We start from the raw sequence: 16,778 nt of genomic DNA on the forward strand, positions 1-16,778 counted from the left end.
AAACTATAACCTAACCTAACCTAACTATAACCTGACCTACACCGGGCCGGACTTTCAACACTACTACAGTTCAGGACTCTGCCTCCCTCCCCGCCGCCGCCCTGCCCGCCACTCGCTGCTCGCCACTTCCCGCCCCTCATCACTGTCTCGAGGTCAGGAGTTTTGTCTATAAACTTAAGAGCCGCACAGCCTCCCCCAGCGATCCCTTGAAATCTTCCGCCGAAATACTGCTTCCCACCTCCCCCCTCCTCGCTACTTCCACAGTCTTGCGAGGAGGAGGAAGAGGAAGAGGAAGAAGAGGAGGAGGAGGAGGAGGAGGAGGAGGAGGAGGAAGAGGAAGAGGAGGAGGAAGAGGAAGAAGACGAAGAAGAAGAAGAAGAAGAAGAAGAGGAGGAGGAGGAGGAGGAGAAAGAGGAGGAGGAGGAGGCGCCACCCCACACAAGCAAGGACAGAAAAATGAGGGTGAGGGTCATATTCTTAAACAATTCGGTCCCCAGGCACTCACATTTGACAAGGCTTTCGTAGGTGTGTGTGGCATTTCCAGGGGTACTTTTATGACCCTGGTGGTAGTCTGACCCTTCTTTTGTACCATGACTGTGGAAAACCACTCATGAAAACCCGATTAATCTTCTTTTCGGCCTTTGGAAACCGTTGACATGAGGGGTGGAGGCGTCTGGCCATATTCTTAAACATTTCCGGTACCCAAGAACACACATTTGACAAGGCATTCGTAGGAGTTTGGGGCATTTCCAGGAGTACTTTTATGACCCTTGTGGTAGTTTGACCCTTCTTCTACACCATGAACGTGAAAAAGCACTCATGAAAACCCGACTAATCTTCTTTTCCACTCATGAAAGCCCAACCAACCTCCTTTTCGGCCTTTGGAAACAGTTGACGTGAGGAGTGGAAGCGTCTGAGAACACCGACCTGAGTATACACCATCGGAGGCTATATTTGGCCCTTCCTGCTCCATGCCTCGCCCTTCCCAGAAACCTCCCCGTTCCCTCTCCTTTTTTGCCTCGTCTGCTGCCAAGAGAAGTCGACGCTCACTCCGAGGTGTAATTTTTCTGTCACTTTGTTGCGCGAGTCTTTACAGAAGCCGGGAAAGTCACATCAAAGAGCGGGACTTCTTGAGGGTTGCGCGTCACGGTACTCTGGTCTCAGTTTGCGTCCTTCCCTTTAGCTAACTCGATCACTCTTTTTCCGCCTCCTTCTCCGACTATTAGTATGGGGGCGGCGTCTTGTTGGAGTCTGATATATAGTTCTGTTCCCCTTTTTCTGTTTCCTTCTGAAGAATACACGGCCGACAAACTTCTTAACATCTTCTTCTCCTAACTAATTCGATCATTCTTTTTCCGGCCTCTCTCTCCGTCTCTCTTTATGGGGGCGGCGTCTTGCGGGAGTCTTTGATACCTTCCCCTTGTTCTCCTTCCTTCTGAAGAACACACGGCCGACCAGCTTCTCCTAACCACCAACTTCTAACTAATTCCATCCCTTTTTTTTCTTTCCGGCCTCCTTCTCCGTCTCTACATCTATGGCTACGGCGTGTTGCGTGAGGTCTTTGATACTTTTGTTTTCTCTGTCTATCTTTTCTTCGTCTATCTTTTCTTCGCCTATCTTTTCTCCGTCTGTCTTTTTTCCATCATGTCCTTTCTACGTCTATCTTCTCTGCGTCTGTCTTACTCCGTTTGTCTTTCCTTCGTCAATCTATAATCCGTCTGTCTTTTCTCCGTCTATCTTTTTCCGTGTCCCTTTTATTTTAACCGAAACACGCGTATATGTAAACACCGCCAATGCCTAGTAACAAATGGCGTAGTACAGACGAGTATTTTCAGGAGCAGGAACATGAGTAGAGCCACCGAATCTCTGTCCTACTTAACATGACTTACAATCTACCTAGCCTTAACTATCCTACCCTAAATTAACCTAAACTAACCTGACCTGTCCGTCAACGCCAACTCTAGCTATACGGGCACGTGGCACGTTACCCTGAAGTTGCTCCTGCTCTTCGGGTTGTCTCTGTAAGAGACAATCCTGAGTGGAGGAGACCAAGGGGACGCCCACGTAGTTCGTGAATTGAGCAAGTCGATAGATCCTGCCGGGAGGTACTCGGGTTGGGAAGGGGGCCTGCATGGAGACTCGCCCGGAGGGACCCCCGGGCTTGGCGTCGTAGGGTGGTCGAGGCGATGTGCCCCCCGACGTATGCCCAACTTAACCCAATTTAGCCTATCACTAACTCACCTAGCATGACCTTTTCTTTATATTTTCCCCTTTTTTACTATCTGTCTGTCAGTCTGGTTCTCCGCTATTAAAACAAACGTATCTATAAACAGTGCAAATACCCAGCAGCAAATAGTGTAGCATAGAGGCGTATTTTCAGGGGCAGGAGCGTTCATCCAATCCGTTCACAGCCTCGCTCTGGCCGGGCAAGGGATGGATCGCGAGGGTTCCTGACCTTTCGCAGTTCCATTGATGAAGGACCGGCGAGTGTTGACTTGGTAAACAGCGCCGCGTGGGAGCCGGGCTACAGGTGTCCGCGTGACGGCTGGGCGGCTCAGGTATCGCGATGGCTTTGAATGGGGGACAGAAATTAAGGCTGTCGATGTGATGAACGATTGGTTGGCGTGTGAATAGCGGTGAAGGAATGCCCGCACACACAAACACACACACACACACACACACACACACACACACACACACACACACACACACACTGGTTGATTAAGTGACTGACTAACTGACTGAATGACTGACTGATTAAATGACTAATACACACACACACACACACACACACACACACACGGAGAAGTGATACTCTGATTGGCGAGGTTGTCTGTGTGTGTGTGTGTGTGTGTGTGTGTGTGTGTGTGAGTAAGCAAGTAGACAGTAAAGGAGAGAACAAGGAAAATGAAAGAAAATACAAAGTCACATCATGTAAATATTTCCCGGGACAAAAGATTCAAGCAAGAGTAGAGCAAGCAACCACACACACACACACACACACACACACACACACACACACACACACACACACACACACACACACAAACACACACACACACACACACACACACACACACACACACACACACACACACACACACACACACACACAGATTTCTCTTGTGTTATATAGTGTCAAGTTAAGAAGCATCAAAGTGACTCCTAACACTGTTCCGCTTATGTCGTGTCAAATAAGTAAAGTGCATAAAGCATCAAACTCCCTATTATATGAAGGACACACATGCGATCATATTCCTGGACCCTCAGCAACGCCAGAGACAAAGTGCAAAATAGTATCGAAGTGACTCCCAAAACTGTTCTGCTAATCTTATGACGCGGCAAATAAACAAATAATCAAAAGTATCAGAGTCCCTAATATATGAAAGACACAAGTGCGATCAGATTCCTCAACACAGTCACGCTAGAGAGACATCAAGAGGAAAATAGTATCAGAGTGACTCCTAATACTGGTCAGGTGGTCTTACGTGGTGTCAAATAAAGAAAGTACAGTATCAAAGTACATAATATATGAAGGACACAAATGCGATCAGATTCCCCAACACAGTCACGCTACAAAGACATCAAGAGGAAAATAGTATCACAGTGACTCCTAATACTGGTCAGGTGGTCTTACGTGGTGTCAAACAAAGCATCTAAAATATCAAAGCAGGTAATTTATGAAGGAAATAAATGCGAGATTCCTGGACACAGTCACGCTACTAAGACATCAAGAGGAAAATAGTAAGAAAGTAACTCCTAATACTGTTCCTTTGGTCTTATGTAGCGTCAAACAAAGTATATATATAAAAGTACCTAATTTATGAAGGACACAAATGCGACCAGATTCCCAAACAGTCACGTTACCAAGACATCAACTGGAAAATAGTATCAAAGTGACTCTTAATACTGGTCCGCAGGTTTTATGTAGTGTCATATTAACAAAGTAAAGTATCAAAGTACCTAATTTATGAAGGATACAAATGCGAGCAGATTCCTGGACACAGTCACACTACAGAGACAGACAGCTAAAGAGACAGACAGACAGAGTTCATTGACCACAGTTTCCATAAAAATTTAAAATACGTTTATGCTAAAAGCCCCAATGAATTTTTTATTTTTTTTACAGTAAAGGAAGCAACTCAAGGGCAACAAAAACAAAGTGTAGAAAGAAAAGCCCGCTAATCGCTGCTCCTATAAAAGAGAAAAGTAAGGAGTGGCCAAAAGAGAGGTAAGTTTCGGGTGGAGGTGCCTTGATACTCTCCTCTTGAAAGAGTTCAAGACGAAAACATTTAAAACACTCGCAAAGTCATTAGAGTTGACCATACACGTGCAGTCTGGTACGAAACACGGCACAAAGAAATCGGCGAAAACTGGCAAACAAATCGAAACAAAACAAAACATAAATCAAGTCGAGCAAAGTGACTCCTAGTACTGGCCAGCGGGTTATGTAGTGTGAAGTAAACAAAGTATCATGCAAATAATTATGAAGGACACAAATGCGAACAGATTCCTCCGACTCAGAGAGACAGCAAGAGTAAAAGAGACGATACTCGATCACCTGAAATCAATATGCATTCAGAACAGCCGCTGTAAATAATCTCCAGCAGACCAAACTATTCTTATAGTCCCCAGTATCACCAACGAACTAGTGGACCGCTGCTGAACTTAGAAGGAAAAATTGTAAGCACTCAACTGAATTTAAACTTAAGGAAATATTAGATCAGAAACTATGATTTTGAGGAGTTTTCTGATGTACTCTGTGTGTGTGTGTGTGTGTGTGTGTGTGTGTGTGTGTGTGTGTGTGTGTGTGTGTGTGTGTGTGTGTGTGTGTGTGTTTTACAGGAAAGAAAGCAGTTCTAGTGAAAAAAAAAAAAGCCTGCTAATCACGGCTCCTATAAATAAAAAGAAACTAGAAATGAGTGTGTTTGGGAGTGTGTGTATGCATGAGTGAGTCAGTTATTATGAGTGTGTGTGTGTGTGTGTGTGTGTGTGTGTGTGTGTGTGTGTGTGTGTGTGTGTGTGTGTGTGTGTGTGTGTGTGTGAATGCATTTTTTTTTACAACAAAGGAGACAGCTCAAGGGCACAAAAAAAAGGAAACAATAATGAAATAAAAAAAAGCCCGCTACTCGCTGCTCCTAAAAAGAATCCAAAGAGGTGGCCGAAAGAGGGGTCAATTTCGAGAGGACTAACTACTGCAGACGTTCATTTCGTGGTACATTGCATATTAGTCCAAGTCTCGCCCAGGAAGCCCCAGCACCAGCAGCACCGACACCCCCAGCACGGGACAGTACAGCCAGTCACGCAGCCCTCAAATATTTATCCGTCTGGCAGCCTCGCATTCGTCCGGTAAAATTAGGGTTGCCCAGTACGTCATAACTGTCACCTCTGCTATATATATTGGACGTGACAGGCATCTCTCTCTCTCTCTCTCTCTCTCTCTCTCTCTCTCTCTCTCTCTCTCTCTCTCTCTCTCTCTCTCTCTCTCTCTCTCTCTCTCTCTCTCTCTCTCTCTCTCTCTCTCTCTCTCTCTCTCTCTCTCTCTCTCTCTCTCTCTCTCTCTCTCTCTCTCTCTCCTGATTACGGATTCACTACAAACACACATTTTAATACAACATTTCGGGCCCGGTGATAAATTTGAATATGATTGTAATGAACAGGATTATTGATATTATTGTTGTTTTTTCAATTAGTTGGTTGAGTTGAGTGAAGTTTTTTTTTTTATTGTTAGTAGACTGAGGCTGACTGCTCGTGTGGGTGAAGGCTATTTATCTACCCGTCTATCTATCTCTTTATTTAACTGTCTTTTATTTTTATTCACTGTTGAAAGGCATTTTATTACGACTTCTCTCGTGTTGAAATTTTTTTTTTATCTTTATTTATTTATTTAATTATCGGTTTTATTTGTTGTACGTACCGATTTTCATTTTTTTATTTATATTTATTGTAGAAAGGCTTTGTATTTATTGCAGACTGAGGCACATTTTCTTTTGTGTTGAAAGGCTTTATGTTCATCCATTTATCTACTTATTTATCTTATTTATTTTATAGTATTTTTTTATTTTCATTTATTTATTGTTGGAAGGATTTGCATTTCTAGCAGATCGAGGCACGCCCCTCTTGTGTTGATGATCTGATTTATCTTATTAATTATTTTCTATATCTTAATTATTGTTGATAGACTTTGTATTTCTAGCAGGTCGAGGCACACTTCCCTTGGGTTGAAAGGCTTTAAAAGAGACGGTGAGGATAACGCTTGAAATAACACAGAGTACGCGGAAGAAATCTACCCAATACAAGACAACCTAACACACAAGACTAAGGACAAGGAGCACAGTCCATCACACTGGCTCTGTAATCGCCCGAACCAAACTCTTCAGTCTTCCACACTCCACAGCGGTTAGGTTTTCGACGCAACACCAGAAACACAAGAAATTTCCCGCACGGTTTCCTCTAATTTCTTAACCTAAACATGAACGCCAAACACTATACAAGGAATTTTTGAAGTCTTTGGTATTGGTTTGGAGGCTTGCCAACCCATCATGGCGAACTGTGAAAGTGGCCCTAAATCCATAATCAGCCTTATACACCAGCAAGACTTGTCCTCATCAACACAGGCGCCGAAGCAGTGCAATACTTCTTAGATAGACATTTGCGTACGAAGAAAGAGAGCTACTCAACACCACAGGACAGCCAGCGCAAGAATTTAGTCCGTTTTCAAGAAGATTCGATACTACTCACTTTTGGAGACTTCCTTTGACCATCAGATGTAGGTTTACCTGGAAAGAAAGAATACAGTCATTAATGAAGAAGACTCAAAACTTTAAGTATGTCAAATTTAATCACGATAGCAACACTCCTCCTCGAACTTTTCAACCCACCCTTGTATATATCCAGTTAGAAATTAGAGGAGAAGGAGGATGGGAAGGGAAAGGCAGAAAAGTAGGGGGAGAAAGAGGGAGTGGAGGTCGATGAGAGGGAGGAGGAGGAAGAAGAGGGAGAGGAGAAAGAGGAGGGAAATGGTTGTAATGGAGGCCCGATACGTTTAAAAGTATGGACCAACATCCCAAACCAGTCTTATGTACCATCAAGCCTTGTCATCCTCCTCCTTCTCATTTTGTCATTTTCTTCTTCTTTCCTCCATTCTTACTTTATCATCATTTTGTTTTCTTCATCCTTTTCCATTTCTCCTTCCTCTTCCCTTCTTCCTCTTCTCCTTCCTTCCCTCTAATCTCCTTTTCCTTACAGGAACAGTTCAGTAACACACACACGCCGAACCTATGCAGTACTTTCCGTTCCACGCTGCTATACCCAATCCAGTGCAGCTGCCAGTCACGCGTGCCAGCCGTGGAAAGGGAAAGAATGAGCCTGTCCCATAAAGAGCAAGTTCCTCTCGTTGTTCTTCACATTCAACTCACTCCTGCAACTAACGTCCCCATTCGTAGAAGTTCCCCGCTCCTTTCTCAGCTTCCTGCCGCCCGTAAAGCCCTCTGGTGGCGGTAAAGGGTACTGCATAACCTTCTCTGACTCTCTATACAGGTCGCGGAATAAAGGGAAGGAGAGTCAGGGATGGGGTGGAAAGGGAGAAATTAGATAGAGGGAACAGTAGTAGAAGTATTAGTAGTATTAGTATTAGTATTAGTAGTAGTAGCAGTTGTATTATTATTATTATTATTAGTAGTAGTAGTAGTAGTAGAAGTAGTAGTTGTAGTAGCAGCAGCACCAGCAGCAGTAGCAGTAGGCGGTGGCCGAAGTGATAGCGTACTGGACCCACATTCGCCGCGTGATGGACGACGCGGGTTCGAATCCTCACGCTACCACTCGGATTTTTCGGTCACCGCCGAGTGGCTTAAAACTACCCACATGCTGTCCTGAAGACCACCCATCAACCCGGACTCTAGAGGAAGCCGTCCAAGCGAATCAAGTACGAGTTCCGGGGGGCAGCATGAGCCAATGCAAGACTGCGCCACTATAAACACTCGCCTGCGCCAGAACGGGCTGGGCTGGGCCGACCATCAGGCCCCACCTGGAAGAAGCCTTGGGCCGACCATCAGGCCCCACCGGGAAGATGCCTACCGGCGCAATAGGCAACAACGTAAAAACAAAAAAAACAAAAAACAAAGTAGTAGTAGTAGTAGCGGAAGTCGTAACAGTAGCAGCAGTCTTTCCATTCTCCGTCCACTCACTCACAGTTTGAAGGTCTTTTCGCGGCGTTGTTTCGAGTGGCTGAGAGGCGAACAAAGAACTGCTGTATATGTGTGTGTGTGTGTGTGTGTGTGTGTGTCAGGGCACCACGCCGCCACACACACACACACACACACACACACACACACACACACACACACACACACACTACAACACTCCCCCGTCAGGTTCTCGGCCCAGCCCAGCGCGGGGCCGTGGCTCTCGTGGACAGTAACGGCCATACACTCCACCCCATCCTGACTAAGGGTCGGTATTATAAGACACTTTCGCTCCTCACATCAGCTATTTCTAAAGGTCAAAGAGGGGATCAATCGGGCTCTAATGCATGTTTCTTTAGGTTCATGGTGCAGAAGAAGGGTCAAACTACCACCAGGATCATAAAACTACTCCTGCATAAACCCACAACTCCTACGAAAGCAAAACCTTGGCAATTATGTGAACTTGGGCAACGAAATGTTTAGTAATACGGCCTCTTATGTTGCCTTGGCCCGCCCCGCGCCTGCCCCCTGACCGCGGCCATACTTCACGGCCCTGTTTATGACCCCACTCACCCCTCACGACCCCCACGCACGGCGGCTACTTCGAAACAACGACCACTGCAAGACCTTATCCTCTCTCTCTCTCTCTCTCTCTCTCTCTCTCTCTCTCTCTCTCTCTCTCTCTCTCTCTCTGGTTTTGTTCGTCTGTTTGTCTCTCTCACCCTCAATTTCTCTCTGACTCGTACTAATCCACCGCACTGATCATTTTATCCTTTCCTAATCGTTTCTTTTAATTAATCTTGTCTTTAATTGCAGCCAAGCCTCAACCTCCTCATTAACTTGATATTTGTAAGAGTATCCAACGTGTGTGTGTGTGTGTGTGTGTGTGTGTGTGTGTGTGTGTGTGTGTGTGTGTGTGTGTGTGTGTGTGAGAGAGAGAGAGAGAGAGAGAGAGAGAGAGAGAGAGAGAGAGAGAGAGAGAGAGAGAGAGAGTAATCTTACCTAATCTCGCCTTACATAACCCTAACCGAACCTAACCTAACCTAACGTAGCCTTACTTAATATAGTGTAAAGTAATGCACGAAGACCTAACCTAACTTAACTATCGTTACCTGACCTAACTTAACCTAATATATCCTAGCGAGAGGGCGAGGGCGAGAGAAGGCGAGAGAGGGTAAGGGGAAGGATGTGAGAGAGGGGCGAGTCTAGAGGAATACAGGAAGACCTAACCCAGCTTACCCTAGCCTTATACCTAACCTAATATAATCTAAACTAATATATCCTACGGAGAGGGAGCAGACAAGGGAAGGAGAGGTAAGAGGCATGATGGGGACGAGTCTATCTTAGCGAGAGGGAAAGGGCGAAGGAGAGGGAGAGGGTGAGAGGGACGACTTACCTAACCTAACCTCACCTAGTCTTACCTACTCTAACTTTAACTAGTCTTACCTAACCTAGCTAGCCTTACATAACATAATCTATCCTAGGGAGCAGGTAGGAGCGAGAGAAAGGGAATGCCAGTGCGAGGCAAGGAGTGCAAAAGGGACGACTCAACCTAACCTTACCTTGTCTAGCCTAACCTAACGTAACCCAATCTTAACTATCGAGCAGACAATTAAGCCAAGGTCAGCATCCCACCCAGACAATTAAGCCAGGGTCAACGTCTCACCCAGACAAATAAGACAAGGTCAGCACCCCACCCAAACAATTAAGCCAGGGTCAGCATCCCACCCAGACAATTAAGACAAGGTCAGCATCCCATCCAGACAATTAAGCCAGGGTCAGCATCCCACCCAGACAATTAAGCCAAGGTCAGCATCCCACCCAGACAATTAAGCCAAGGCCAACATCCCACCCAAACAATTAAGCCAAGGTCAGCATCCCACTCAGACAAAAAAGCCAAGGTCAGCATCCCACCCAGACAATTAAGCCAAGGTCAGTATCCCACCCAGACAATTAAGCCAAGGTCAGCATCCCACCCAGACAATTAAGCCAAGGTCAGCATCCCACCCAGACAATTAAGCCAAGGTCAGCATCCCACCCAGACAATTAAGCCAAGGTCAGCATCCCACCCAGACAATTAAGCCAAGGTCAGCATCCCACCCAGACAATTAAGCCAAGGTCTGCATCTCACCCAGACAATTAAGCCAAGGTCAGCATCCCACCCAGACGAATAAGCCAGGGTCTGCATCCTACCCAGACAATTAAGCCAAGGTCAGCATCCCACCCAGAGAGTTAAGCCAAGGTCTGCATCCTACCCAGACAATTAAGCCAAGGTCTGCATCTCACCGAGACAATTAAGCCAAGGTCTGCATCCTACCCAGACAATTAAGCCAAGGTCAGCATCCTACCCAGACAATTAAGCCAAGGTCTGCATCTCACCGAGACAATTAAGCCAAGGTCAGCATCCCACCCAGACGAATAAGCCAGGGTCTGCATCCTACCCAGACAATTAAGCCAAGGTCAGCATCCCACCCAGAGAGTTAAGCCAAGGTCTGCATCCTACCCAGACAATTAAGCCAAGGTCTGCATCTCACCGAGACAATTAAGCCAAGGTCAGCATCCTACCCAGACAATTAAGACAAGGTCAGCATACCACCCAGACAATTAAGCTCAGGTCAACATCCCACCTGGACAATTAAGCCAAGGTCAGCATCCCACCTAGACAATTAAGCCAAGGTCAGCATCCCACCCAGACAATTAAGCCAAGGTCAGTATCCCACCTAGACAATTAAGCCAAGGTCAGCATCCCACCTACACAATTAAGCTAAGGTCAGCATACCACCCAGACAATTAAGCCAAGGTCAGCATCCCACTCAAACAATTAAGCCAGAGTCAGCATCCCACCTACACAATTAAGCCAAGGTCAGCATCCCACCTACACAATTAAGCCAAGGTCACCATCCCACCTACACAATTAAGCCAAGGACAGCATCCCACCTACACAATTAAGCCAAGGTCACCATCCCACCTACACAATTAAGCCAAGGTCACCATCCCACCTACACAATTAAGCCAAGGACAGCATCCCACCCAGACAATTAAGCCAAGGTCAGCATCCCACCCAGACAATTAAGCCAAGGTCAGCATCCCACCCAGACAATTAAGCCAAGGTCAGCATCCCACCCAGACAATTAAGCCAAGGTCAGCATCCCACCCAGACAATTAAGCCAGGGTCAGCATCCCACCCAGACAATTAAGCCAAGGTCAGCATCCCACCCTGGCAATTGAGCCAGGGTCACAATCCCACCCTGACAATTGAGCCAGGGTCAGCATCCCACCCAGGCAGTTAAGCCATGGTCAGCATCTCACCCAGGCAGTTAAGCCAGGGTCAGCATCCCACCAAGGCAGTTAAGCCATGGTCAGCATCTCACCCAGGCAGTTAAGCGAGGGACAGCATCCCACCCAGGCAGTTGAGCCAGGGTCAGCATCCCACCCAGGCAATTAAGCCAGGGTCAGCATCCTACCCATGCAGTAAAGCCAAGGTCAGCATCCCACCCAGGCAGTTAAGCCAAGGTCAGCATCCTACCCAGGTAGTTAAGCCAAGGTCAGCATCCCACCCAGGCAGTTAAGCCAGGGTCAGCATCCAACCCAGGCAGTTAAGCCAGGGTCAGCATCCCACCCGGGCAGTTAAGCCAGGGTCAGCATCCCACCCGGGCAGTTAAGCCAGGGTCAGCATCCCACCCAGGAAATTAAGCCAGGGTCAGCATCCCACCCAGGCAGTTAAGCCAGGGTCAGCATCCCACCCGGGCAGTTAAGCCAGGGTCAGCATCCCACCCAGGAAATTAAGCCAGGGTCAGCATCCTACCCAGGCAGTTAAGCCAAGGTCACTATCCCACCCATGCATTTAAGCCAGGGTCAGCATCCCAACCAGGCAGTTAAGCCAACGTCAGCATCCCACCCATGCAGTTAAGCCAGGGTCAGCATCCTACCCAGGCAGTTAAGCCAAGGTCAGCATCCTACCCAGGCAGTTAATCCAGGGTCAGCATCCTACCCAGGAAGTTAAGCCAAGGTCAGCATCCCACCCAGGCAGTTAAGCCAAGGTCAGCATCCCACCCAGGCAGTTAAGCCAGGGTCAGCATCCTACCCAGGAAGTTAAGCCAAGGTCAGCATCCCACCCATGCAGTTAAGCCAAGGTCAGCATCCCACCCAGGCAGTTAAGCCAGGGTCAGCATCCTACCCAGGCAGTTAAGCCAAGGTCAGCATCCCACCCAGGCAGTTCAGCCAAGGTCAGCATCCCACCCATGCAGTTAAGCCAAGGTCAGCATCCTACCCAGGCAGTTCAGCCAAGGTCAGCATCCCACCCAGGAAATTAAGCCAAGGTCAGCATCCCACCCAGGCAGCTAAGCCAAGGTCAGCATCCCACCCAGGCAGTTAAGCCAAGGTCAGCATCCCACCCAGGCAGTTAAGCCAAGGTCAGCATCCCACCAAGGCAGTTAAGCCAAGGTCAGCATCCCACCCAGGCAGTTAAGCCAAGGTCAGCATCCCACCCAGGCAGTTAAGCCAGGGTCATCATCCCACCCAGGCAGTTAAGCCAAGGTCTGCATCCCACCCAGGCAGTTAAGCCAAGGTCAGCATCCCACCCAGGCAGTTAAGCCAAGGTCAGCATCCCACCCAGGCAGTTAAGCCAAGGTCAGCATCCCACCCAGGCAGTTAAGCCAGGGTCAGCATCCCACCCAGGCAGTTAAGCCAAGGTCAGCATCCCACCCAGGCAGTTAAGCCAGGGTCAGCATCCCACCCAGGCAGTTAAGCCAGGTCAGCATCCCACCAGGCAGTTAAGCCAAGGTCAGCATCCCACCCAGGCAGTTAAGCCAGGTCAGCATCCCACCAGGCAATGAAGCCAGGTCAGCATCCCACCCAGGCAGTTAAGCCAGGGTCAGCATCCCACCCAGGCAGTTAAGCCAGGTCAGCATCCCACCCAGGCAGTTAAGCCAAGGTCAGCATCCCACCCAGGCAGTTAAGCCAAGGTCTGCATCCCACCCAGGCAGTTAAGCCAAGGTCAGCATCCCACCCAGGCAGTTAAGCCAAGGTCAGCATCCCACCCAGGCAGTTAAGCCAAGGTCAGCATCCCACCCAGGCAGTTAAGCCAAGGTCAGCATCCCACCCAGGCAGTTAAGCCAAGGTCAGCATCCCACCCAGGCAGTTAAGCCAAGGTCAGCATCCTACCCAGGCAATTAAGCCTGGGTCAGCATCCCACCCAGGCAGTTAAGCCAAGGTCAGCCGCCCACCCCGGCAGTTAAGCCAAGGTCAGCATCCCACCCAGGCAGTTAAGCCAAGGTCAGCATCCCACCCAGGCAGTTAAGCCAAGGTCAGCATCCCACCCAGGCAGTTAAGCCAGGGTCTGCATCCCACCCAGGCAGTTAAGCCAAGGTCAGCATCCCACCCTGGCAGTTAAGCCAGGGTCTGCATCCCACCCAGGCAATGAAGCCAAGGTGTAGCTACATGGAATCCGGGCCACTAAGCCAGGGTCTTCATCCCTTCCCATTACTTTTATTTTTGATACCCTTCCGTTGTTGTGGTCTTCTCCCTTCTCCCACACACACACACACACACACACACACACACACACACACAGTCCTATTGTTTGTGCAGTTGGCAACGTTTTTTTCTGCTTTTTACAAGATTTTCTTCAAGCGCTGGACGACTGTTTTAAGTGGAATCCTTGCTCCTTTTTCAACGTTAAACTTAAATCCTTATTTAAATTAAAGTTAAACTGAAATGAAACTTAACCAAGTTGTAAAACCTTGCACACATTTTTTTTGGTCTTATCTTTTTTTTTTATTTATTTATTTATTTATTTATTTTTTTTACTTGTTTTACTTTTCTTTTTTCTAGGCCATAGCGCTGCCGGGCAGGGCGGGTGAGGTGCTTAGTGCATCGTTTTGGCACTCTTCGCTTCTGGCGCCGACTGCTCCTCCCCTTCCCTCGCTCGCTTCACCCTCGGTAGAATAGGCCTAACAAACTGCTCAATCGGCCAGCCGGTCTCTCTATACATCCTTTCCTCCTGTTGCTTGATCCTCTCGGCATCCCGCCTCACCGTCTCTTGGGCCGCGAGAAACTGCGCCCTGACCTCCGCCATGTTCTCCCCCGGCCTCTCTCCCAGCCAGCTGGCTCGCAGTTCAAGATACTGCTCCCACTTCTCCTCTTCACGTCTCCGTTTGGCCTCCTTTCTGTCCTCCGCTCTCTCCCTCGCCCGCCTCTTTTTCTCCTCCTCCTCTTGCTCTCGCAGCAGGCGGTCCCGGTGTTCAACAAACCTCTTCAACTCCTCCTGCTGACGGATCCGTTCCTGTTCCCGCCTCTCCCTCTCCTGCTCGTACAGCATCTGTCTGTACTCCCTCTCCTGCTCCATCCTCTCCTCCTCCTCCTCCAGCCAGCGACGCTCCTCCTCCTCCTCCCTCTCCTTGCGGCGGCGATGTCTCCAGTACTTCCGATCGGCTCGCCGCTTTTCCCGCTCAAATTCTGTCTCCGCGCTCCCCTTGGGGCGCTTCTTGGGCTCCTTCTTTTGCTTCTTTTTCTCTCTCGGCGGGGCCTCGCTCTGACCCCCTTCCTTCCCGAAACACTTGGTGCATCCGGGCTTCCCGCAGCCCCCTTTCTTCGACGACTTCTCTTTCCGAGGGGCCTCCTGCCCGCCCTCGGCCCGCTGAGCTTTCCTCCTGAAGCACTTGGTGCACCCAGGCTTCCCGCAACCCCCCTTCTTCCGCGGCAGACCCCTCTCCTCCCGCTCCTTCAGCACTCTGAAGGCAGACTGTAGCGCCTGGAACTGCTTGGTGGCAGCCTTAATATTGTCCGGGTTTTTGTCGGGGTGAAGCCGCAGGGCCGCCTTGTGGTAGGCCTTCTTCACCTCGGCGAAGGGCGCGTCCTCGGCCACGCCAAGGAAGCGGTAGATGCTGCGTTGGGGGCAGGCCATCGGGGCTGTCGTGCTATCATAAGGGCGCCGATTCAACACGTCACCTCGGTTTGGCATTGGCGGATTTAGGTAGCCTGGAGTTGACATTGCACCCCCCCGAGTCTAGAGCTGGTGGCACCCAAGACCTGGGTGGCACCTGCTGCTGAACTCTGACGACTTCACGCGCCTCACTCCCCCTGTTTCCTGACACTGTCGCTTGATATTAAGAAAACTGCGGCCGCCATCGTCTCCCGCGGAAACTTCCGCATCATATTGCCGCGAATCTGCAACAGTAATGTGAACATAAGGATGCACATAATTATCTTCTCGCGCATGTTATTGAGATCCATGAAAGGACATGTTTCCTTCCCTCTAAAGCGGCGTCCACACAGTGCGTGACTTGTTATAATTCCCCTGCCATGCCTCTGCTTCCCTTCCCTTCCCCTGGCACCACCCACCCCCCCACTTCCGCCCCCTGTCATTCCTTTGCTTCCCTTCCCCTGCCGCCCACACCTTACCCCTTCCTAACCCTTGTCATTCCTCTGTGGCCCTTCCCCTCGCCACCCCGTCTCTGCCTTCCTTCCCCTTGCCATTCCTTTGCCTCCCTTCTTTCTTTCCCCTGCCACGCCCTCCCTGGATTCCTTCCTTCCCCCTTCCATTCCTCTGTTTTCCTTCCCCTGCCGCACCCTTCCCTGTCATCCTTCCGCCCCCCTGCCATTCTCCTGCTTCCATTCTTTAACCCTACCTCACCAACCCTATCTCACTTCCTCCCCCTGCCATTCCTCTGCTTCCATTCTTTAACCCTACCTCACCAACCCTGTCTCACTTCCTCCCCCTGCCATTCCTCTGCTTCCATTCTTTAACCCTACCTCACCAACCCTGTCTCACTTCCTCCCCCTGCCATTCCTCTGCTTTGCTTTCCCTGCCGCGCCCTCCCTGCCTTCCTTCCTCCCCTTGACGTTATTAGAACTTAATTTATCTGATTGAATTTGAAAACGTCTAATGTCTGGGCAAAGAAGGGAGAGAGGGAGAGGGCGAGGGGGAGGGTGTGAGAGGGACGAGTCCAGAGGAATGCACGAAGACCTAACTTAACTCTGCCTTACCTGACCTGACCTAACTTAACCTAATCTATCTTAGCGACAGGGCAAGGGCGAGAGAGAGGGAGAGAGTGAGAGGGACGACTTACCTAACCTAACTTTACCAAGCCTTACCTAACCTAACTTAACCTAATTTATCTTAGCGAGAGGGCAAGAGGGAGAGAGAGGGAGAGGGCGAGGGAGAGGGGGGGAGGCGAGGGAGAGGGGGGGAGACGAGGGAGAGGGGGGAGACGAGGGGGAGGGGGGAGGCAATGGGTGTGACAGGGAGGCTAGAGAAATGCACAAAGACCTAACCTAACCTAATCTATCTTAACGAGAGGGCAAGGGCGAGAGAGAGGAGGAGGTAAGAGGGACGCCTTCGCTTAACCTAACCTAACCTAGCTTATCCTAGCCTTACTTAACCACATCTAACCTTACCTAACTTTCCTAACCTTACCTAACCTAGCTTATCCTAGCCTTACTTAACCACATCTAACCTTACCTAACTTTCCTAACCTAACCTAACCTAGCTTATCCTAGCCTTACTTAAACACATCTAACCTTACCTAGCTTTCCTAACCTTACCTAACCTAGCTTATCCTAGCCTTACTTAACCACATCTAACCTTACCTAACT

The sequence above is a fragment of the Eriocheir sinensis genome, unplaced genomic scaffold, assembly GCF_024679095.1.
Source record: "Eriocheir sinensis breed Jianghai 21 unplaced genomic scaffold, ASM2467909v1 Scaffold1402, whole genome shotgun sequence".
NCBI classification, from domain to species: Eukaryota; Metazoa; Arthropoda; class Malacostraca; order Decapoda; family Varunidae; genus Eriocheir; species Eriocheir sinensis.